This window comes from Dermochelys coriacea, chromosome 9, assembly GCF_009764565.3.
Source record: "Dermochelys coriacea isolate rDerCor1 chromosome 9, rDerCor1.pri.v4, whole genome shotgun sequence".
NCBI lineage: Eukaryota > Metazoa > Chordata > Testudines > Dermochelyidae > Dermochelys > Dermochelys coriacea.
The window spans coordinates 18,065,379-18,091,020 of record NC_050076.1 but is presented as its reverse complement, the minus strand read 5'-3'; the positions used below and the strand labels follow the sequence as shown (position 1 = coordinate 18,091,020).

At 42.0% G+C, this 25,642-nt stretch overlaps 1 protein-coding gene across 1 annotated transcript in view; it reads left to right on the top strand.

Annotated features, from left to right (window-relative positions):
- Positions 1–25,642, top strand: part of LOC119861396 (multiple epidermal growth factor-like domains protein 6) — a 309,492-nt gene that overhangs the window by 87,562 nt on the left and 196,288 nt on the right. The window lies entirely within an intron of this gene.

The window sequence follows — 25,642 nt, the reverse complement described above, 5'->3', positions numbered from 1 at the left end:
CTGATACTCTTGACTGTCTCCTTAATTTACAATTTTGAAAATGCAGCTTGGGTCCTGAGTTTTTCTGTAAGCTCCTCTGTAACCTTGTTTCAGCTCCAACTAAAGTTTCTCATCCATCCAGCTGGGCTTCTGAGACTGAGCTGTGTTTCCTATACAATGGCGTCTCCTGGCAATCAGGGGTTGCTATAGTATGTGCACTGAGGACAGGGAGAGTCTGCCATCCTCTGTACTCTGTTCTCCATGCTGCTGCTCAGCCAGACTACAACTATAAGGGAGGGGTAGGAAGAAGATGGCTGCCTCAGGGCAGGAAGGGATGTCAAATGGGAACACCCTATTCTTGGTTCTCCTTTGTGCCTGTGCCCCTTTGGATTTGCTCTTCTCAAGTCACAAGCCATTTTTCATTTTCAGTCTCGGTCAAACTCTCCAGACCCCAACGCCCTGACTGTTGTATGTACTGTACTATGTCCTTATAACAATCACTATATGTTAGTTTCCTCCAGCATGCATGAAGGAGAATCCTGAGCTCATTTGCTTCAATAAAAGTAGGGTGTGATATTAAAAAATCTGAGAACTACTGGTCTAATCACTATCTCTAGAACTTGCCATTTTCCACTCTATAAATGCATTTTTCTTTACATGTTTCCTGTCTTACTCCATATTGGTAATATGTTCAAAATATTCATTAAAGCTCAAATCATGTTGTGATAAATGAAGTAGGACGGGCTCCCTTTTAGGGACACCCAGCCAGTAGCTATAAAATTCCTCTTAGTATCTGTTCTCTAACTGATATAGCTGTAAAAGGGTTAAAAAGTCTCCCTGCTATGCATAAGTAAAAGGAAGCGAGTCGGCATCTGGCCAAAAGAGCCAATGGGAAGGCTAGAACTTTTTAAAAATTGAAACAAGACTCCCCCTTTTCTGTCTGTCTGTTCTTGGGGAGAGGCAGACAGGGAGCAGTTATGCTGTGAGACGCTTGGGGCAGGTATGAAAAATCATCGGTGTCATACCTAGAAACTACTCCTCTAAAACCCCAGATATGTAAGTAGATCAGGAAATGTCTAGGAAGATGCGATTAGGTTTATTCCTTCTATTTCTTTATGGCTTGTGGATTCCTCTATGCTAACCCCAGGTGCTTTTGTTTTGCTTGTAACCTTTAAGCCGGACCTCAAGGAAGCTATTCTTGATGCTTAATCCTTGTAATTTTTTTTTAAATCTAGTAGAAGCCTAAATTCCCAGATGTATTTTCTTTCTATTTTGTTTTTATTAATAAAAATTACCTTTTTTAAGAATAAAATTGGATTTTTGTGTCTTAAGAGGTTTGTGCACATATTGTTTAATTAGCTGGTGGCAACAGCTGATTTCCGTTTTTTCTTTCTCAGCTCTTTCCTGGAAGGGGGGTGAAAGGGCTTGAGGGTACCCCACAGGAAGAAATTCCCAAGTGCGCCTTCCTGGGTTCTCAAAGGGGTTTTGCACTTGGATGGTGGCAGCATCTACCCATCCAAGGTTACAGCTTTTCTCTGACCTTGGGAGTTTAATACAAGCCTGGAGTGGCCAGTATTAATTTTTAGAATCCTTGGGGGCCCCCACCTTCTGCACTCGACATCCTGACACATGTTCAATGATGTTTTTAGGCATCTTCTAAAACAAGATAATTCTGCAATCATAAAAATGCCTTAAACATCTGATTTGGAATAAAAATGCTGTTCAATTGCTCTCTAAAACTTGTAATCCACATATGAAATGGATTTTATCAGGCAAATTTGTTCATTTACCAGCCTACTTACTGTCTTTGGTTCTTAAATAATAGGATAAGAGAAGTCTGCTCAATTGTCTGTGGCTAGCAATGTTTTATGCCCAGCTTTTGTTGTAGAATTTGGTTTCTAAGTATTCCTCTGTGGTGACTTCTGCAGTTTTCTATTTGATGCTTTCAGTATTGTATTTTCATGACATTATGCAGGCTAATTGAAGTAACATTAAAGTACATTACAATATTTATACACTGGCAACATTGGCATCCAAAATAACCTCCTGAATTTAAGTGCTAGCCTTAACCCTATATCAGTGTTTTAAAGCAATTCTCATCTCGGTGCACAGTGATTTGGATGCATAACTCTCTCTCAGCAAGGCAGAAAATAACCTGAAGATTTCATTGACTTTCAGGGACAAACGTTAAGACCTAGCTTGTATTTCTGCCTCCACAATTTTGAGCACTATCATTTGTGCACAGAAATGATAATTGCACACGCATCCTACCATATACCCCCCCCCTTTTCACTGCTATTCTTCATTGTGGTTTTTGGGTGTCTTCCCCAAACCCCTATTTTACTTAGAAGAAAACAAAAAAGCCTATTGGAAGTATGCAGTTCTGGATATATTTATACATATATAAATATACAGTGCCTGGGAATGTCAACTATCAGTTCTGATCAAGAAACTGCCAAAGAAATAAAGTACTATTATTTCTCCCCAGCAGAAGTAGCTGTTGGTCAAAACATTAACCCTACCCTCTAACAACCAATGAACAAGCCATGTAAAAGTAGTCCCACCCACAATCCCAAAGCAATGATTTCCTGATAATTTTTATAATGGTCTAAAAAGGCTTAAAATACTGTACTGAATAGAAATATCAGAATATAAATGACCTTCTCTGCATTTAATCTCTCTTTGACAACTTTCCCTTTGAAAGGCCCTGGTTAGAATTTCACAACTATGTAACAGTGAGTTAAAAGACTGTTGAATTCATCCCCACTATTCAGAATATTCCATATTACGAACAGATTAAAAAGTAGCTATTGCCATCCTCTATCATTAGGTTAAACATGTTTCCTGTGTGACATCTTGATCACACATATCTCCACTAAGTGGTGTATACTCTTAACTATATGTTTTGTGCATACATCCACCACTGAACTATAGTCAACCCATAATGCGCCACTGTTCCTCCCTTGTGTGTGTGTGTGCTAACTGTTGTCTGATTGCCCTGTCTCCCGGCACATAGTTCCACCATCTGAATCAATTATCTTTTTTCTTCATTGAAATCCATTCCATCTTCTTGAGAAGATGTTATCCTCCTGTCAAGCATATACTCATCCTTGCTATCATGGTGTGTAGTGCTTGTGGGTTGCTGCCTCTCATTATTTCTACATTGGTCTCTCTCTGTCTTCTAAGTGATTGCCAACATCCTCCTTACAAGTGCATTGCAAAGGCATCGAGCCTCCAGTATTCTACTCGCAGAAAAATAACACATTTCTCCTCTCTCTTTGTCAAAAAAGAAAAGATGCAGAGTTATTGGTTTTTTAATTATTATTTGGATCCTCCTCTTCTCCCTCCCCCACAGTTTAACTTTTTAAAAACTTCCATAAAGATGCATCAGACTTTTTTTTATTCTTTGCAAAAAGTATTTCAAGGAAAGAGAATGTTTGCCAAGTAAGGATGTTACTAATCTTGCCTTCAGCCATATAGCCTGAATCTGAGATCTTGTTAGATCTAACAGATAAATAGTTTCAAGTCTGGTCAGTACTTAGATGAAAAACCCAGTGCAAAAAGTTCTTCTAAAGGTATCTCAGTGAGTGGTAATCTTTCCTTTCAGTCAGTACTGAATGAAAGCCCTGGCATGGAAGTAAAGGGCACTGGGCTGCTGTAGGTGATGAATTGTGGATGACCAATAAACCCCAAGTATGACCATTTATTGTCATATGTCGTCACTTTTTGCAGAAATAGGGAATAAATGCACTATTCTGGCTAAATTCCAGGTGGGGCTGTTTAATTCTGCCTTCCTGAATTTTCCTTGAAGCTTCAGTCTTCAGTTTCTGTCACTATACACTGACAGGTCTGTTAAGCTCTTTAAATCATTACTTTCATTTAAAGGGAATATTTTGAACACAAAATTCCTTTCTTGTAATGGTGGAATCCTCCTCGCTCAACCTCAAACTCTTTCACATTCTGTTGTATATGCCAGTTCCTAAACAGCACCATGTAGGAGTCTTAAAAATGGAAAAGCATCATATGACAGATGATATCAGTGAATTCCTCACTGCCCACAATTGTAAGTTTTGAGGTTTGTTTTTCAACATGGGACATGGATAGACCATGGTCTTGTTGTGTTCAGAGATCTGGATACATGGCTGCAAGAATACAGCTGCCACAGTCATCAGTGAGGAAAGAATACCTTCGGCACCACATCCTCAAGCCCCTGCCAGATGAACTAAAAAATGTAATTGAACTAGTTTCAGAGTAGCAGCCGTGTTAGTCTGTATTCGCAAAAAGAAAAGGAGTACTTGTGGCACCTTAGAGACTAACAAATTTATTAGAGCATAAGCTTTCGTGAGCTACAGCTCACTTCATCAGATGCACAATTGAATTAGTGTTAGCTATTAGTAAGAAGCAACCTCTTATCATTGCTTAAGCCAGACTCTAGTGGGACACATTTGCACATATGAAGACAATTTATTCTATGTAGGACTTCTGTTTTGTGGGGGTTATTAATTTGGGAGATGGAGGTTATTTTTAGTAATTTTAAAATTTTATGTGGATGTCCAAAAAATCGAGGAGGGGAGACGGAGGGGCTGTTGGGACTTTCTCTTGCGTATATGTTGTATTGAGTAGTCTCCATGTAATGTTTCCTAGTGCACTTTAACATAGTACTGTTTCAAATGGCACTATTTTAAAGCAAACTAGGGAACACACCAGCAGGGTCTACATCAGAGGCGGGCAAACTTTTTGGCCTGAGGGCCACATCGGGTTTCAGAAATTGTATGGAGGGCCAGTTAGGGGAGGCTGTGCCTCCCCAAACAGCCAGGCGTGACCCGCCCCGCTCCCATCCAACCCCCCCTGCTTCTTGCCCCCAATGCCCCCCCCAGAATCCCTACCACATCCAACCCCCTGCTCTCTGTCCCCTGACTGCCCGCGGACCCCCTGCCCCAACTCCCCCCTACCGCCACATCCAACCCCCGCTCTCCTTCCTGACTGCCGCCACAGGACCCCTGCCCCATCCAACCACCTCTTCTCCGTGACTGCCCCCAGACCCCCTGCCCCTGACTGTCCCCCACTGCCCCATCCAACCCCTCTCCTTCCTGACTGCCCCCCCAGGACCCCTGCCCCATCCACCCCCTTCTCTCTGACCGCCCCCAGAACCCCTGCCCCTGACTGCCCCCTGCTGCCCCATTCAACCCCCCTTCCTTCCTGACTGTCCCCCCAGGACCCCTGTTCTGATTCAACTCCCCTGTTCCCCACCTTCTGACTGCCCCGACTCCTATCCACATCCCCGGATAGGAGCTCCCCGCCCTCTACCCAACCCTCCCTGCACCCTTACTGCACTGCCTGGAGCACCGGTGGCTGGCGGCACTACAGCCACACCGCCTGGCTGGAGCTAGCCACGCCACCATGCAGCACAGAGCACTGGGTCAGGCCAGGCTCTGCAGCTACGCTGCCCCAGGAGCTCACAACCCTGCCACCCAGAGCATTGCGCCCACAGAGCAGTGAGCTGATGCTGCAGGGGAGGGAGGACAGCGGGGGAGGGGCTGGGGACTAGCCTTCTGGGGCAGGAGCTCAGGGGCCGGGCAGGACGGTCCCGCGGGCCACATCTGGCCCGCGGGCCGTAGTTTGCCCACCTCTGGTCTACATGGACCACTTTGTGTGCTTTAGAAATCACATTGTCCTAAGCATCACTGCTCCATATAGACACACCCTTAGCTACAAGTAACCATTTCCAGTGTTTTTCTAGGTTTTTTTGGGTAGACAAAATTTTTTTTGAATTGGAGTTGTCTTATTGGCATTTATCAGTTGAAACCAAACATCAGAAGCCCTAATTATTTGTACACTAGGTGACTTGGTCTCTTGTCCAGCCCAGCTGAACATTTGTTTAAGATGAAGCACACCTGATGTCCCTTTTTGTGTATGGAGATTTCCTTGATGCATGCAATGAGATAACCCTGTGAAAAGTATACTCCTGGACTCTTGAAATCCGTCTTAGGACAAATGGAATTTTATGTGCTGTGTGGTGAAATCTACTGAACACCAATGAATTACAGTAAACCCTTGCTTTTGGACAGGTGGCATTTTATCAATCCAGGACTGCACCTATAAGTTTAAGATGTTTTAAAAACAGAAGTAAAATTGAAAAAATAATGTGGCAGATTAATGCATGCTCGTTCTCTCTCTCTCCTCTCTCTTTAAGGTGGAAATAAAGCCTTCAAGAGAGCAGAGATTTAGCATGGACCAACCCCTATCCTAACCCAAGAGAGGGTAAACCAGGTTTCACAGTAGCAGCCATGTTAGTCTGTATTCGCAAAAAGAAAAGGAGTACTTGTGGTACCTTAGAGACTAACAAATTTATTTGAGCATAAGCTTTCATGAGCTACAGCTCATTTGGAAGGGCCACGTCTTGTGGGGAAATGTTGCCATCAATAGAAAGACAGACAAGTTTCATGAGACTGGAGGAATCTGAAGGTGGCCAAAAGATAGAGTAAAAAGAAGGGGCATAGGGCTAAACACACATACAATAAATGGGTGTGACTGGCATTTCTGCCTAAATCACACTGGGAATGTTAGAAAATGTAAAAACTGAAAAGAATTTGATGGGACTCCCTTTAGAATCATTTAATGCCTCATTACCTGTTGTTAAGAGGGGATGATTCAAAAGCACTTTCACTGCACTGCTATCATTTAAGAAGGTTGAGGCAAGTCTAGAACTTGAACTTTGATTCCTTGGGGCCTATCATCCCATGCCGTACTTAAAAGCCATGTGAGAGGGCTCTGGAGGATGAAATGGCTGAGGATTCCCTTGTAGAAATTCCCTCCAGCTGGAGGCTGCCTTCCTACCTGCATGTAGAGAGAGAGAGAGAGAGAGAGAGAGAGAGAGAGAGCCCTGCAAACAATGAGGATCCTGTATAGGAGGCCAAGGTCATCCGTGTGGAGGATCTGTGCCTGCACAGCCTCACTGCCGTTGGCAATATCCCCTCGCCCTGCTACTTGCTCATACCTCTAGCTCAGTGCTTGGTTGCATTGCTCCAATGGATTCCCCGGCCCCTGGTTCTGCAGAAGAGACAATATAACCCTAGGCTGTAGTTTCGTTACCCTTACCTCCACCCTGCTGCTTCCCCTCCAGAGATTCCCCACAGAGCCAGAGGGAGATGATTTGTGTCCTGCCCCGCCCCGATCTACAGCTCCCTTTGGCCAACACCATGTCGACCTCCTTTCCAAACACTGAGAATAGACTTATAGAGAGGCCTCCACAGTATCTGGAGATGGTGGGGAAATGTCATGGAGATGGGCAGAATGGGAATATCACACATAGTGGGACTCCTCTGTACGATAATATAAGGGAAATGATCCAAGCCTCTATGTGGCAGAACGTACACCTATACAGCAGGACCAATTTAGCAATTTCCTAATGTACAGGGAATATGAAGACAATGTCTAAATCAGACCGTACTGTATTATAGAACTTTAATATGAAGCTGCTTCATAGAACTTTATTATCACAGTAAGAAATACTCCTTGCCCTGAAGAGCTTGCAATGCAATGCAAGAACACATATTAGCAATGCTTCTTGATGCATTTAAAAACCTAGCTCTAGAAGAATGATTTTTCATCTTGGCCTCAGCCAACCTGCATTCACACACCTATATTTATTGGAGGATGTAAACTGAGGTAACCTAGTTGTCAAATGAGCTGACTGTGGCTGCAAATCAGGTCTGTAGACTTTTACCTTATCTAAATTGTGGGGATAAACTTTCACCTACAGATAGGAGCACCCGTAATTTCCAGACAACAAAAATGGAAGTCAGCTTTTAAAAATCTGGCTCCATATCTGCATTGCCATTTTAACATTTGCATTAGAGGGACTGAAGGTAAAAATGACTCAATGCTGCAGGAGGGCTTTATTAGCTGGTGTGATTTGCCCTCAGTATGTGAGGCCCTGATGGCATGGTTCACTTTAACATTTCTAAGTGACAGAAGATGAATTTCACAGACTTATAGCTCACCGCTTTACTCAGACAGGGCGTGGGAGGGGGGAAGTGGGAGGTGCTCTGTATCTTTAGCAGCTGGCGAATTAGAATGATTTTCCAGTTAGTTTTTCTGCTGCTTTTGATGCCTTATTGATGACCTCATAGGGAGTTAGGAAGTAAAGTTTGGCTTAAGACACAGGACTAGTTCCTTTATGAGATTTGCTTCCTTGGGAGTAGAACAGAGGTAAGCGCCTAAGAACTTGAAAGGGCACCTGGGAGAGTGTAGTGAAGAGAACTTGGCCATACATTTAAGGATTTGTGGAACAGAGCCAATTTGTAAAACATTTCATATTTCTAAGTGATTTTTTTAAAAAAATGCAAACTCACTAGTGAGGTACTACAATTGATGAATGTTTAAAACACATCTGTCTACTCTGCTTGATTTATGTGGTCTGTCTCTTACAGTCTACGCTCCCCACACACCCATCATCTGAAAAGCTATTTTGTTTCTTTTAGAGTCGTAGCCATGTTAGTCTGTATTCGCAAAAAGAAAAGGAGTACTTGTGGCACCTTAGAGACTAACAAATTTATTAGAGCATAAGCTTTCGTGAGCTACAGCTCACTTCATCGGATGTATTTGGTGGAAAAAAAAAGAATTTTTTTTTCCAACAAATGCATCCGATGAAGTGAGCTGTAGCTCACGAAAGCTTATGCTCTAATAAATTTGTTAGTCTCTAAGGTGCCACAAGTACTCCTTTTCTTTTTGTTTCTTTTGTTACCTAATTACCAGCAAGGGTCTAGTCCTGCAACTTCTTACTCACACAAGTAGCTTCACTGCCTTGCTTGAGAATAGACAGCTCATGTTATAAAGCTTGCAGGACTGATCACTTTTTACTACTCTCTCTAATGTAACAGTTTCTCCTGTTACCTCAACCACCTTGCCTCTTCATTGGTAACATCTTTTATTGGTGTGAGAGCAAGCTATCAAGCCATGCAGGTTATATCTAAACAGCAACTAGAAACCCACGGCTGGCCCATGTTAGCCAATTTAGGTGTGCAGGGCTCAGGCTCAGGGGCTAGTTCATTGCTATGTAGACATCTGGGCTTGGGCTGAAGCCCAAGCTCTGATACCCATCCACCCCACATGGTCCTAGAGCCCATGAGCTTGAATAGGCTGGATGGGCCGGTCGCGTGGTTTTCTTTGCTGTGTAGACATACCTACAAAGCTCTTCTTCCAGTCTGGGAAAAGTACTCCCAGCATCACACCAAAATGCGAGGTGGACCAGATGGTTAATCATAAGTAGTTTATAGTTACAATGGTTGTACAATGAATGGTTACAGTATGTGCTAACTACTTATGCCACATGACTGGCCCATGCCAGCCGATTCAGGCTCATGGGCATGTTTCATTGTTGTGTAGATTTCTTGATTTAGGCTGGATCCTGGGCTCTAGAACCGTGTGGGATGGGAGGGTGTCAGACCTTGGGCTTCAGCCCAAGTCCATAAGTCTACATAGCAATGAAACAGCCCATGAGCCCGAGTCCTGAAAGCCTAGATTGGCTAACATGGGCCAGCCATGGGTGTAGTTGCTATGTACACATACTTGTAATACTTTTTCATATGAAAAGCTTATTATAAAGCTTTCCCATGGCTGCTCAGCATTCTTATAAATCAGTAAAAATAAATACAAATATGTCTATATATGGATATATATTTATCTTTTCATTTTCATGGTGATCAGTTTTGGTTTTGGGCAAGGTTTAATGGACAAGATTCATGGGCAAGACTGAGTGATGACTTAGTTCACTGAGATTTGGGTTTTGAAGTTTATCGTAATAATCTTAAATTCTGCATGATCCAACTTAATTTTACTTTGCAGCTGGCTGCATGTTTAAATTATTGCTACACTTAAACTGACCACTACTTTGTGCCTGTTATCTGATCCTGAAAAGGAACAGATATAAGAAAAGTAGAGAGCTGCACAGAAGTAACTGATAAAATAACTGGAAACAGTTGGAAAGAGAGGTGGGCTGAGGACCAGAATTAGTATCTTGATTTTGGACACAGATTTTGGTTCAGGTCACTACATTGAAAGAGGCCTGTTTCACAGCCTTACATATGGATCTGGGTTCAAATTTCTAACACCCTCAAAGTTGGGTGGGATTCAGATCCTACTTCATGCCCATGTCTGAGAGAGCCTGAGAAGAGAAGCAGAGAGGCTCATGGAGAAAAGATGAGATGAGTGTAATGGCAGATCAATATAAAATGAAGGGGGGGGGAGCCTAGAGCTGACGTATGTGTAAAGATGTAATAGTTATAGCTGAGTTATATCAGTCAGTAATATTTACAGGCCCTTAACTCTAATGGTGCTATATTTTTGTCCTTTTAATATTTAAGTGATTAAGATTTGGATGTAAAATAACCCAAGAGCTAGAAATCTCTTTAAATCAGCACCCTGTTTTGAGAGCTGGTTGTCTAGAAATGGTCCTTTCTCCTTATTAATGCTCTTGTTGTTTTATTATTTGTACTGCTGGTAATGCACAGGACCCTATTGTGCAAGGTGTTATAGAAGCACAGAATAAAAAGATACTTTCCCCAAAGAATTTATAATCTAAATTCTTTTGCTTCCAAACATTAAGGTACTTTTATATCTTTCTGTGCATGGGCTGAGACATTTTATATAATTCAAAAATAAACTTTAGAGCACAATTCATAAGTACGTTATCCTAAAGTACCAAAACGCTTTACAGTCCATTAGCATGGAAATACTAGTGTAAAGTATGTGCGTAATCTATTTCATATACATCTCCTTGCAGTTTGCTAAGATAAAAGGGTTGCAATGACCAGACTTGGGTGAGATTGATCGTGGAGAAAATAGGAGTATAACTTCATTATTTTATTGAAGAGAGGGGTCTTAAAACCAGGGGGGAGAAGTGGATCTTGAGATGGGATTTGAATTAATGGAGTCACTTGGGACAGTTGCTGTGCTCTTCCACACCTGAATATTGGGAGGTCTGTGGAAGAAAGATATGCCTTTCAATAGTGAAAGGACCAGCGAAGCCAGAAAGAAGTCTGGCATTTGACCGTAGGGAATGCACAGAAGAATAGTAATAGAAAAGGTCAGAGAAATGGGGAGCTTTGAAGACTAGAAAGGATCATTTTCACTGGATCTTGAATGTGTATGAGAAGGTGGAGATTTCTGTGAATGTAAGTCAGATGCTTCTGTCACCTAATGAGTTGAGCTGTGGCAATTCAGACTTGCAGCACAAGCAAAAGAATGAAGATGTGCATAAGAATTTCAATGACGATGTGATCAGGGTAGTGTTAGGGAATGATATGAGAGATGAGATTTCTTCATGAAAAGGTAGGATGGTTCAGTGGTTAGGGCAGTCGCCTGGGCTGGTGGGTTTTTCTGTGCCTCAGTGCCCCATCTGTAGAATGGGAACAATAGCACTGCCTTACCTTACAGGGGTGTTGTGAGACTAAACACATTGAAGACTGGGAGGCTCTCAGAAACTACAATGATGGGAGATGTATAAATGTATCTTAACTAGATTTTCATATAAGACATCAGAACATTGTTTAGAGTTGACTGTGGAATAGGAAGTAAAAGAGGAAAAGGATATAGGGAATTACTGTGGATAATTCATTCATTTTGGCTGAAAAGTAAAGATGATTTTCAAGAAAAACTAATAAAAGCACTGTAACATTCTCCTTGTGTTTTACATTGCATCTTGCACGAAATCTTAGTATCATTAATTCAGTTCAGAGTTCCTGCTGAAGCATGTGACTGAGTGTGAACACAGAAACTCTAGTTTTCTCCAAGGCTTTCTCCTTACTTCCTTCTGCTTTGAGCCACCTGGTTAGTACGAGAGATAAATCAAGGGAAATGGATGATTGAAGAGGTAAAATATCGCTGCTGCTTTTATTTTTTGACCCATGCTCAGGATACTCTTCTTTACATTTGAAATTTAACTCCTGATTGTTGTGCTGGAATTTTTACTTTTCAATTGAGTTGAGTTAAATAATACTAAACGCTTCATTTTCTTTCTGTAATAGAACCAAAAAATATAATAAATCTTACTTCTGGAAGACGGTAGAAAATGTATGAAAACAAGAAAAAAATTACTACTTTCCCACCGTATTGCCTTTCTTTTATAATTATTAAATCTGTTTTTGTCCACACAGAGATGGTTATAAGAGAAGCTCTTCTGAGAGCGAGGCAAAAGTTGCCTTCCCAAAAGCGTTACCTGTTCAGTTCCACAAACTGACAAAAAGATGGGTGCCGCATTTAAAGCCATTGCACTATCGATTGCCCTTTGATCACACGCTTAACTTCTGTTGATGTGATCATTCATTTTAATGGAAGTTGTACTCCAAAATAGAGATGAATGAATAAAGGGCTTGCTGTCATTTTAATATCTGTATAAAACAGCCTTAATTTCCACATGGATAGTTGGTTTGGATGCTTGAATGCATATACACAGTGGCACAAATAAGCCGGTATGCTTAGGTACGCCATACCATTAAGGCATATATTGCTAGTATGCCGTACTGGAAACACACATTTTCAAGAATGAATTGTAGAGCCCTGTGCAGATACAAATTTATACCTTCGGATGCAGATATCCACGGATAGAAATCGGTATCTGCTGAACTGCAGGGCGCTCCTGGGAACCGCAGAAGCGAAAGGCACAGAATGTGGGGCTGCTGCTCCCAGGAGCTAGCGCCCCACCCTGGCAGCTCCTCCAGCGTACTGTCCCCAGTCCTTCCACACAACTGTGTCTCCTGCCTGGGGTCTGTTTAGCCCCGCCAGAGACAGGGCCAGGGGCAGGGCTTTACAGCTTTAGCTTGTTTGTCCTGCATCTCTAATGGAACTTAGAGCTGGAGGCGGAGTGGAGCTGCGGCATAGCATAGCTGGGTGGTGCTCTCTCCCCACTCACCCCTGGGGGTTGGCCCATGCCCTGCCACGCATCCTCCCAGGGAGGCATACCCCACACTTTGGGAACCACTACTTTTAGATACAATTTTGTCCACAAAGTATTTCAGAACTCCAGGGTGTGCAGATGTTCATATCAGTTAAGCATCTTGCCTACCTGACTTGCTTACAAATGGGTTGGTTCTGTCCTCTTGGATACCATTCGCAGAAGTAACACATTGGCGGACGCCATATTTCCAAGAAAATCTTGGTGTGAGCCAATTGTAAACAGTAGACAATGTACCTCCAGGAATGAGGTCATGTAAAAACATGTTGATTCTCATTGTTCTGCAAGGTGATCAGTTTGAAAGAAGACAGTCCACTGCCAAAAAGAAAAGGAGTACTTGTGGCACCTTAGAGACTAACAAATTTATTAGAGCATAAGCTTTCGTGAGCTACAGCTCACTTCATCGGATGCATTTGCATTTGCTGTGGCTCACGAAAGCTTATGCTCTAATAAATTTGTTAGTCTCTAAGGTGCCACAAGTACTCCTTTTCTTTTTGCAAATACAGACTAACACGGCTGCTACTATGAAACCAGTCCTCTGACAGCTGCTGCTGCTGTTCCAGATTCCAGTCCGGGAAGGCAGGCCTGCTGAGTACTATCATCCTTGGTAACATATGGCCTGAGACTGTTGTGACACACACCATGTGGAAGACAAGAGAGAACAATTTCAGTGTAGTATTTAGAGAATACCTCTGGGCATTTTATGTGCCTATGTGTCCGCATACTGCAATATAGCCACTTAGTTAAACCTTTCCAGCATGAGGTAGTATAACATAGACCTTGCTTTACACAGGCTAAATTTATTTCTGATGCAAGGAGTTACACCAGGGAAAAGTTTTGCCTTATATGTCTGCCTTTTTCTTCTTTTTGTTGCACATATGCTGCATATCCTGCCTTACTTTTTGAGGGTCTATGGAAACACTTCCATTAATATTATTTTGTGAATTTGATCCTTCTCTGTGGATGAGTTTTGCATTTTGTGAGGAGCTGTCTCTTAGCTAATGACTTTGTTGAGATATCATATACCCCCTTTTAAATGCAAACAAAACATATGTTGCCACAATGAAAACAAAGCATGTTAAGCAAAGAACAGACACGCTGAATTTGACTGTTGTTCAAAAGTTTATATTTTTTCTATGGACCATTGTCAAAGTTTAGCATCCATAAAAGTGAAAAGCTCCTTAGTTCACTTTGTGTGCCCTAAGGGAATATATATCACAAAAGGTTTTAAAATGCTATAGAGCAGCTTAAAAAAAAACCAACCTGAAATGTATAACTTATTTTCACTATAGAGCAGCAACTGAATTTTTATACTGAAATTATTCCTTTTGAACTTCCACATGGTATGCAACACAACAGTATCAGGCTGTACGGCACCAGGAATAGTCGTGTTCTGTGCCTGTTGCCTTCCTGGCTTGGAATCTGAACAGCAGCTGTCAAACTGCTGCCTATTGTTTTGCACTGATCATTTAACTGAAAAATGAGAAGATAATTAAAAGTCTGATATTTTAATAAGAGATTGTTTTTTTTTAAACTAGACAACACCAAGATGGGAGGGTTTCTTGTTGAAGACTAGCTAGAGGATTGCATGTTTCACTTAAATGCAAATTGGGCTGTTATAAATCATAACAAGAATTCTATCCTGTACTAAATGAAATTAAAGTCAGTGAATTTCTGAAACGTTTTTTGAAATGTCTAATGAATTTACAAGCCACTGGAGAAGATTGGGTGCTTTGCTTGCAACCTGGAATTTAATCTGATGCCACTGAATACTCAAGCTCAGCACATCAAGCATTTTAATCAAGATCATAACGAGGAAAACATTTCTGGTAGGGCAAAGGAGCAGAAAATAGGAAGCATACCAGATCGTACAGTTTCATGCAATCAATTGACATGTTCCTGCTTTTAGTTTCGTGGTGAAGTTTAATCTAATGCACTGAAACTTTAACTACTTAGAAATAATTCTAGTTTTCAAGTAATTGGTGGGTGGTTACAACATTACATAATTTCATTTTAGAGACTAACAAATTTATTAGAGCATAAGCTTTCGTGAGCTACAGCTCTAATTTATGCTCTAATAAATTTGTTAGTCTCTAAGGTGCCACAAGTACTCCTTTTCTTTTTGCGAATACAGACTAACACGGCTGCTACTCTGAAACCTGTCATAATTTCATTTTATTATTAACAGCATTACATATGTAACTGACAATGTCCAAGTTTTAACCCCTCCCAAAAAGCATTCAGGATTTAATGCATTAAATGATCTCCTAAATTGTGCTTGCACAAAAGAAAAGTGTGAGGGAAGGACTTCATGAAAGTTTTGCAAAGGGGCTTTGGGAGTTGGTGAAGGTATTTTGTTTACAATAGCCATTGAAGATAAGAACCACTTGGTTCCATAGCAGCACAGTTAACATCTGTCACACTCACAGTTTAAAAGAAAAGTACTTGTGACACCTTAGAGACTAACAAATTTATTTGAGCATAAGCTTTCGTGAGCTACAGCTCACTTCATCAGATGCATTTGGTGGAAAATACAGAGGGGAGATTTATATCCACACACAGAGAACATGAAACAATGGGTTTTATCATACATACTGTAAGGGAGTGATCATTTAAGATGAGCCATCACCAGCAGCAGCGGGGGGGAAAGGAGGAAAACCTTTCATGGTGACAAGCAAGGTAAGCTATTTCCAGCAGTTAACAAGAACATCTGAGGAGCAGTGGGGGGTGGGGTGGGGGGGAGAAATAACATGGGGAAATAGTTTTACTTTGTGTAATGACTCATCCATTCCCAGTCTCTATTCAAGCCTAAGTTAATTGTATCCAGTTTGCAAATTAATTCCAATTCAGCAGTCTCTCATTGGAGTCTGTTTTTGAAGTTTTTTTGTTGAAGGATAGCCACCCTCAGGTCTGTAATAGAGTGACCGGAGAGATTGAAGTGTTCTCCAACTGGTTTTTGAATGTTATAATTCACAGTTTATGCCCACTCTTGTCCCCGTACGGTCCCTGGAGAGAACCCCCTTCAGTGTGACAACCATTCCTGGGGGGTCCACTCTCTCTCAGGAGTTGAGCCTCTCCACCTCCTGGAACCGCACCTCTCTGAGTCTTAGTACACCTGTCTCTTGCCATGAGCCCCCACAGGGAGTCCACTCGCTCTGGACCCATGGGGCCTCCACTCCCAGAGGGAATAATGCAACCCTGTTCTCTAGACCAGAGTGACTGTCAACCAGCGTAAAACAGGAGGGTTTATTGAGCATGTGAACACAGCATAGGAAACTCTCAGGGCCCTCAGGCCTGGCCTCCCTCAGCAGAGTACATCTAAGTTTCTCCTGCATCCAGGTGGGCTCTGCCTGCCCCCTCTCTCCAGTCCCACGCCCCCGTGCTTTCCAGCTGGGCATCTGATATCACCTCCCCCAAGCCCCGCCTCTGTCCATTGTCTTCTATCCAGGTAAACAGAGCCTGGGCCTCCTCTTGTCTCAGCCGTCCTTTATTCCCCTGTGGCTGAAACCAGCTGGTCAGGTCCTCTTCTTGTCCTCCCACTGGCCAGAACCAGCTGTGACCCCCGAGTTGGACCTCCTGGTCACCACTCGCTGGGGTATCCATTCTCCAGGCCATTGGCTGGGCTCCCAAGTTCCATCGCTGGTCCTCTTAACAACAAACTCCCTCTCCCATCACCTCATTAAACCAGTAACACCCAGGGAAAATGCATCCCCACCCACTCTGCATGCAAATCATTGGAAAAAAAAAAACAAGAAAACCCCCCACTTAGTCACAACATCTTAGCCTCAGGCCCCTGCTTTGGATGGGAAAAAGTGTTGATGCTGTAATAATTTTGTTTGTAAGGTTGACAGCATAAATTGCCTCCATCTTAGGTAACTGATGACCAGATGTTGAAACAAAATAACACTCTAATACAGCTGCTATTTATGAAAGCTTTAGGCATTTGACTTTCACTTTGCCCTTCATCGGCTGTCTGGCTCTACATCTGCAGACTATATAGATGGAGCATCAAATTATTTGGTCTGAGATATTGACAGTATGTCATCTGCTGTGGTGCTGCTTGGGAATTTGTAAATTCTTTCCAAAACAAAATGGATATACATACTTAAGTGGTTCATAAAGTGACAATGAGATAGTCAGACAAATAAATCCAGCAGAAATCTGGTACAGTGGTGCTATTATTATTATTATTATTAATTAATTTCCAAACCAAAACAATGCACTGCTATATGATTATTCCATCTCAAAGTTCCCCTCGTTCTTTGTCATTGGCCGGTCCATTTTCCTTTTGTATGTCTCTTAGACATCAAGCCTGCGATAGAACTTACATGGGCAGATACTTTACTTCAGTGGGAATCTGCATGTGTAGTGGTCCTTTCACATGGATCCCATTACAGGATTGGGACCATTAAATTGCGAACTTCTTGGGACATGAAAGGCAGGCCAAATTCTGATCTCGGTGACATGAGCAAAACTTTGAACTAACACCAAAATCCCTCATCTTTATGGTTCCATGCAGTGATAAGCCATATTGTTGGCACACTAAGGAAACAAATAATTTAATGAATTTAGTGAATGCATCTGATGAAGTGAGCTATAGCTCACGAAAGCTTATGCTCAAATAAATTTGTTAGTCTCTAAGGTGCCACAAGTACTCCTTTTCTTTTTGCGAATACAGACTAACTTGGCTGCTACTCTGAAATAATTTAATACCTGCTAAAACTAAGTGGGTTAAGAGACAGAAAGTACTAAACATTCTAATCTAGAGGGAAGAAAAGTAAAAATTCCAGTTGGGCAGAATTATGGGCATGGTTTGTTCTCCTAATGTTAATAAGGCCTAGGGGTCATCCCACTCTGTCCTGTGATGTGTCCCCTTTACGGTCCAGTACCAAGGATCTAGGAAAACAAAGGCAGATATAGGGAGAGAAAATGGTTCCAGAGAATAATCTGTTTGGGAAAAACCCTGTGCTGCTATTCTTTAGAGAGGACAGGAGTCTTTAGAGAGGGCAAGGCAAAGTTCCCTATCGGCTTTGGGAAAGAGGGCTATATATATTCTGCCTCTTCCCTCAGAACAGGGTGACGCAGCAGTGGAAGGCTGATGCTTGTTGACCCCTTTCGCTTCAGGGAGAAAAGGAATTAAGGTGAAAAGGGGAGAGCTAGAGAAGAAGCTGGTTGAAAGCCACAGCTTGCCTGAGGAAATGAGCACAGCCCAATAAAGGGAGCTGTGAGACTCCTTTGCCCAGGAAGGAGAAGCTTGACGGAACTCCCAAGCTCCCAGAAGGCGGCCTGGGAAGACGCCCCGCCCCCCCCCCCAGGGTAACAATGATGATCTCCAGTTTCAGCATCACAGTGACCTTTGCCTATTGCCATGCATTGGAAGTTTGGCCAGAAACATGCATGTCAGTAAAGAATCATGTCAATTAGTCATGGCAACCTACATTTTTCCAGAAATTCTGGGAAGATGCTGTCTGGGCTTGTGGTCTTGCCCATTTTGAATGTTATGGTCTTGTCTACTTCTTTAGTGAGGAATGGCTTTGGTAGATAGGCAGAAATAAAGCTCTTTTTCTTTGTGATGACAATCTATTTGAGCCTTGCAATACAGTAGCATTTGGGTGGCAATGGCTGCAGCTCTGACCTGTGGCACTCTGCTTTGGGCAGGGTCAGCACTGTCAAGATAATGGAGACTTCTCCAGGCTTTCTTCCTTGAGTGAGTGAAATCTAGGATCTCCATAGCTTTTGCCCATCACTCTTGTCTCAGAGTTCAGTGACTCCGGGTCTGTAGTTGCATAGCAGCTTGGTCAATGAACACATTTTGCAGGGCAGATGCTTTCTATGTTGAGTTGGCATAAACATACCTCTAAGCCCATGTTTCAGTGTTTGCCCTGGAAAGGGCCATTTTGCTTGAGCTCATCTCTTGAGTTGCTTTTTAGACCGCAAGGTTGTTGATTAGTGTTGATGGCATTGGTCATATGAAGCAATTAAAAAAGAGAACTGCACAATGGTTACCATCTCACTCCCCTTCCTTCTTTCACTGGAAGGTACAGATGTCTCAGCTAGTTCTAAGCATTTTCACTTTCTGACCAGCTTCACCTTGGACTTTCCTGGATTCATCTGGAGTCAGTTATTCTTCACCCAAGAGCAGACCTTCTGTAGGCATTCCAAGATCAAAGGGTATGTCTATGCTTCAGTAAAAGAACCACAGCATGGTCTTGGCTGGCCTGGGTCAGATGACTTGGGCTCACAGGGGTTGGTCTGTGGGGCTAAAAGTTGCAGTGTAAACATTCAGGTTCAGACTGTATCCCAAGCTCTGAAACCGCTCCAGCCCAAGCCCACATGTCTACACTGAAATTTTTAGCCCTGCAGCCTGAGCCCTGTGAGCCTGAGCCAATGGATACAAGCTCTGAGACTCAGTACCATGGGATTTTTATTGCAGTGTAGATATACCCTTAGTGGCAGTGTTGACGCTGAGTCCTTGTTGTCTTGCTGTCTCTCCCAGTGGCCTCATGTAAATGCTGGAGAGAAGAGGGGACAGTGTGGGCCCCTTGTAGGTGAGGGCCTCTGGAGATGAGTAGTTATCTATTACTGGTTTGAGTTCTTCTGCCGAGCCTCTACTCTTCTTCACTGTCCTGAATACTAAGACAACTCAACAATTTTTATGACAGGTTTCATAGTAGCAGCCGTGTTAGTCTGTATTCGCAAAAAGAAAAGGAGTACTTGTGGAACCTTAGAGACTAACAAATTTATTAGAGCATAAGCTTTCGTGAAATGCATCCGATGAAGTGAGCTGTAGCTCACGAAAGCTTATGCTCTAATAAATTTGTTAGTCTCTAAGATGCCACAAGTACTCCTTTTCTTTTAACAATTTTTATGTAACACTGAATTTCCCCTCTGCACTGTGGATTGTGTTAAAAAACTAAAAAATTCCCTTAGAATTGGAGGGTAAGGTATTTTATCACTGTAAAAAAAAAAAGTGGTATAAGGCCTAGTGTAAGACCTGACTCAAGGTTTATTGCACATAATTTTGCCAGGTCTTTTAAACATTCCTTTATTAGTTTAGATGGAATTGGTTGTTTTGTTCTTATTTAGTATCAACAAAGCAACCTTTCCAGTATCTTGCTACCTTGATCGTTTGTGCATTTTTTAATAAAAACTCTTGTAAAAATGTATAGAACCTTTTTAAATTTTAATGCATCTCTTATTCAAATTTCCCATAAATGGCCTTTATGAGCAATTTCAACTTTGACATCTTAATCGCATTTAAAAAGAGATTATCCTGAGGCACTGCAATGATTTCACAATAAATGTAACATTATATTCACAGTGATAAAAGGAAATGCTTCCTAAATACCATGAAACATAGACCATCTATTTTTCCTTTGAACACTTCTGTTCTTTAAATGGGTGTGTGTCACTAACACAGAGAGGGTGTTTCATAGCAGCCTGCATAATGGGTTTACTTGGAAATCTGCAGTAGATACTGTATAAATGAAAGGAAAGAAAATAGTCTTGGAACTCCACTATGGGTAGCTGACAGTGTTTTCTTTTTTGTGGTGAGTGTAATAGAGGTATTTTAAAGATTTTTTTTTTCATGAAAAGCTAAAATCTTCTTGTGAAATTGATACCCATTTTAGCTGTTACCTCTAGCAGTTTGCTCAGACATCTGTCAGGTCCTCTTTCCATTACTGGGGAAAACAGGACTTGATTAAGAGGCTAATCCAGCCCCTCCCCTGCTGTCTCCCCTCCTTTGCAGCCACGCCACCACACGGGCAGCGCTCTGGGCAGTGGGGCTGCGCACTCTGGCTCCAGCCTGGCAGCGTGGCTGCCAGACATGCTGCTCTGAGCGGCATGGTAAGGGGCCGGGGCCAGAGGGCAGTCAGGGGACAGGAGGCAGTTGGATAGGTGTGGGAGTCCCAGGGGATCTGTCAGGGGGCAGTTGGATGGGATGAAGGTTCTGGGGAGGCGTTCAGGGGATGGGGAACAGGGGTGTTTGGATAGGCATGGGAGTCCCGGGGGGCCTGTCTGGGGGCGGGGCAGTCAGGGAAAGGGGAACAGAGGGGGTTGGAAAGGCTTGGGAGTCCTGGGGGGCCTGTCAGGCGGCGGGGGGTGTGGATAGGAGTTGGAGCAGTCAGGGGACAGGGAGCAGGGAGGGTTGGATAGGGGGTGGGATTCTAGGGGGCGGTTGGGGGTGGGGGGGTCCCAGGAGCGGGTGACAAGGAGCGGGGGGGGTTGGATGGGTTGGGAGTTCTGAGGGGGGCAGTCGGGGCGGGAAGTGGGAGGGGTTGGATAGGTGGCGGTGCCAGGAAGTTTTGGGGGCACAGGCTTCCCTACCTGGCCCTCCATACAGTTTTGCAACCCCAGTGTGGCCCTCGGGCCAAAAAGTTTGTCCACCCCTGACCTAGAGTATGACTTCTAGTAAGACTGACCCCAGTTGATGCAGATGCCCCAATAACGCGTCTCAATGCTTACTTAAATATATATAAATATTTCTTTTTGTTAAATATATAGTGTAACTCTGGCTGCTAAAATGTCTCTTTGAAATGCATATTAGAGAAAGTCATACGCTGTGTTATTTTTAACCTTACTAATAACATGTTTATATTAGCATCACATTGGCATTTAATTTAGGTTGCTGCTTGGTGCAACTAGTGATCATGATCAAGTGAAAACTTATTAGCATGGATTTCCAAGAGTGTTTTATACTGAAAATTTGGAATTATTTTAGAACTTCATTTTAGAGCTTCGCTGGAGACATCATACACAATGTGACTGCCACCAGGGCAAATATGATATAAGCTGACAGTAGTTGAGATTGACACTTACTGTTTGTTGTCAAAACACTTCAGTGTAACAACATTGCACTGAAACAGAAGAGGTTGGTTCACTCATTAGCAGTAGTGCCTAGTTTTGAGTTTATTTTTTAAAATATTGCAGTATTACTATATTATTTTGGATATGTGCCATTGATTTACATATTTTGTTTATATCATGTATAATCCTCTCCCCACCACGTATTACTGAAAAAGTAAGATCAAAGAACAATGTTTTCGCAAAGTTTTAATATAAATATTATTCTTCTACCTTTTGAGATGTAAATCAGTGTTATGCAGGTTTGCAAACTTATAATACACTTGAGAGACTATCCAGATTTATCTTAATCCATATGGAGCAACTCCATGCTCCAGCTGATCTTTATATTTACTGTAATGAATGTATAGTATGGGAGAGCAAGTGTTAGGCAGTCTCTTTGAACATGAGCCAATGTTCTAAATCAAGGCTGCACATCATGGGAAGTGAAAATTAAGAAAAGGAAATAGGTTAAGCTATTTAAACAGCATTTTAATCTGTTTCATTCTGCACTGCATTACTCAGGCAAAATTCCCATTGACTTCAAAAGGTAGCGTAGGAATGGGCTCTGTTTCATTAAATCTAAAAGTATAAGGCATTTTTCATGCACCCATCTCACAACTTTACTGTGCGGTAGTTAAAGCATAGAGGCCACAAGCTGAACAATGAGGAGAAAACAAAATATTGAGTAGCTGCTTATTAAGTGAGTGTTGGCCATTCTGTGCACTGAATGAGGCAGGGCCCTATGGAAAAAAATAGTATACGAGTATGTAATTAAAGACTATATCATAAAGCGCACACACACAAGGAGTCTGAATTAAGGCTTTATAGACCAACTTAATTCTGGCATTTCCTAACTATTGAGTGTTTGACATTGCACCTTTAATGTTCTTTTAACATAAGTTTGTGTGGGTTTGTGTATAATATGGTATATGTATGTGCAGTATATCTGTTTGCAGGTCATCTTTAGTAATGGATTAATATCTCACTACATGGAAATGGGTATTGTGACAGGGTCAGGCCAGATGGCTATAGGAGAGTAATAGAAGGCAGATATATTAGCCCCAGGCTAAGTAGGTCCCTTTTCCCTGGGTAAGGTAACGGGGAAGGTTCCAGAACAATCAGGAACCTTCTGGAGACAATTAAGACAGGCTGATTAGAACACCTGCAGCCAATCAAGAAGCTGCTAGAATCAATTAAGGCAGACTAATCAGGGCACCTGGGTTTTAAATAGGAGCTCACTTCAGTTTGTGGTGTGCGTGTGAGGAGCTGGGAGCAAGAGGCACTAGGAGCTGAGAGTGAGAACATGGACTGTTGGACAACTGAGGTGTACAAGCATTATCAGACACCAGGAGGAAGGTCCTATGGTGAGGATAAAGAAGGTGTTGGGAGGAGGCCCTGGTGAAGTAGCCCGGGGAGTTGTAGCTGTCGCACAGCTGTTCCAGGAGTTACTCTAGACAGCTGCATTCCATAGGGCCCTGGGCTGGAACCTGGAGTAGAGGGTGGGCCCGGGTTCCCCCCAAATCCTCCCAACTCCTGGTCAGACACAGGAGGAGTCAACCTGGACTGTGGGTTCAGAAAAACAGCCAAGCTGAGGGCTGCCGTGAAGCTCCAAGGCGAGCAAATCCGCCAATAAGTGCAAGACCCACCAAGGTAGAGCAGGAACTTTGTCACAGTATATACTGGCTTTATTATTTTATCTAGAATTGTAGTTTGCAATACTAAATAATTTCTTTAACATAGGATTTGAGATGGCATCATATCTATAATCAAGAATATTTAGGCATTCAAATACCATATCAGGGATTAGCAACCTTTGGCACTCAGCCCATCAGGGAAATCCCCGCTGGGATGGTTTGTTTACTTGCAATCTGCAGGTTCAGCCAATCGCAGCTCCCACTGGCCTTGGTTTGCCGTTCCAGGCCAATGGGGTCTGTGGGCAGCAGTGTGGGATGAGGGATGTGCTGGATATTTTAACAAAATGACATTGTCGTGTTGGGGAAAAAAAATCTCCCGGAATAGCTTCAGTCAGAGCTGGCAACCCTACTAGTAAAATTATTATTTGAAATATGCTACCTTCCTTTTGAAGATAAACGTATTTAAGGTCTCCTTCATTTTCAGTAATTTATGACTTACATATCTTTTCTAATAACTTATTGGAAACCTCAAAGTGGGAGGCATTGTCAGAAGAAGAATTATAGAAGGCAGTAGGTTTTTTTAACATGCTCCTAAAAAATGACACTAGGTTAGGAAAGGATATAAAAAGAATCAATATTTAAGAAGAAGAAGAAAAGTCTGAAGCCACAACATGGTATTAATGGTCAAATCCAAATAAAAACCAAAACACCCTTAGCTGGATTTGGCCCAAAAATAATATAGTTTTCTTAGCTTGGTAGAAGAAGAAGAAAACTATAATTCTGGGTGAATTCTTATTATAATCTTCTACTAAACCAAAACATTTAAAAGTTAATTATTATTAAATTTATATGCAGTTTTGCACAGTTGTCAATCACAAAATTTCAGATAGAACATGAAAGCATATATGTAGGTTACCAGGGGATGTCATTTTAAACACATTATGTGCAATGTTTTCCACCAAACATGGCCTTCAGATCTGCATGTGGAGCTATTTTTGCATGAACAAATAAACAACTGCATGTGCAAATTAGGTTACTTAATGTGAAAATATATATATTTTTGCTGATACAAAATTGGAAGCCATGCCTACAAGTTTAGCTCTTGTGCATCAAAGATATATATTTCAAATTCAACATTGTGCCAATCTAACCCACACATTAAAGCAAACCAGAACACCTAACAAAGTGGTGAGGAATCATGTGCAATAACAGCAGCACTGATCACTGGCAGACATCTGTGAAGCACTCAAAAAAAAAAATCACAGCACAGTGAGGCTACACATAGCAAATCATATTCTATGTCTAATTTAAAAAGAACACAGTCTAGCAAAACCTGAGGATAGTTTGAAAATAAGTGTAAGATGAGACTTGCAGTTTTTGGTGGGGTAAGGAGTGGATTGTCCATAAAATTATATAGCATTACATCATCTGTTCTGTAGGTCTGGTCCTGTTCCCATTGATGTCAATGGCAAATCAATCCATTGTCTTCAGTGGTACAGAAGTGAGACCTACGTAGGGGTAGATTTTCAGACCTAGTCCAGGCAAAGAAGTTCACTTATTGCAACACTGCTATTATGCCAATTCCCTCTAAGTGTTTTCAAGGCTGCTTGCTCCTGATCTTGCAATCCTAATGCATTTGTTAGCTAGACTAGTCAGTGTTTGGAGTCTGTTACTATGGGCAACGATAAGAAGAATTCTGTGGTGTTAACAAGGCTGAATTGAAATATTTGCTGGGAAATGTTACAATTTGTAGTAGCACATGCAAAATACACCTGCATTGAAATGCAAGCATTTTGCTTTTAATTCCTGTTGTACCTGTATAGCCGCCCTTAGGGGAAAGATGAAGCTAGTTCTGTCCCCTTGTTCATCAATAGAAGGTACAGAATAAAATTTCTCCTTCCTCATTCATAGCCTTCATTTCAGAGAGCAAAAGGAATAATATCATAACCATCAGATGTGATTTCAAAACTGACTGGGACTGGTGTAGTTGTAAAACAGTGGATAAGATCAAAACTATATTGGGACAGATACTCACCTAATGGAAATTGTAACAGCTGCATTGGCTTCAATAGAGTGGTGATAATTTATCCCCGCTAAGGATCTACCCCATTATATTTTAGAACCTTAAACAGATATGCCATTATACCCAACATGAGGGTACAATGAGACACAGACACCTAATGCTGTTAATAAGAGGCTGGATGAAGAATGAACCATCACCACTACAGCA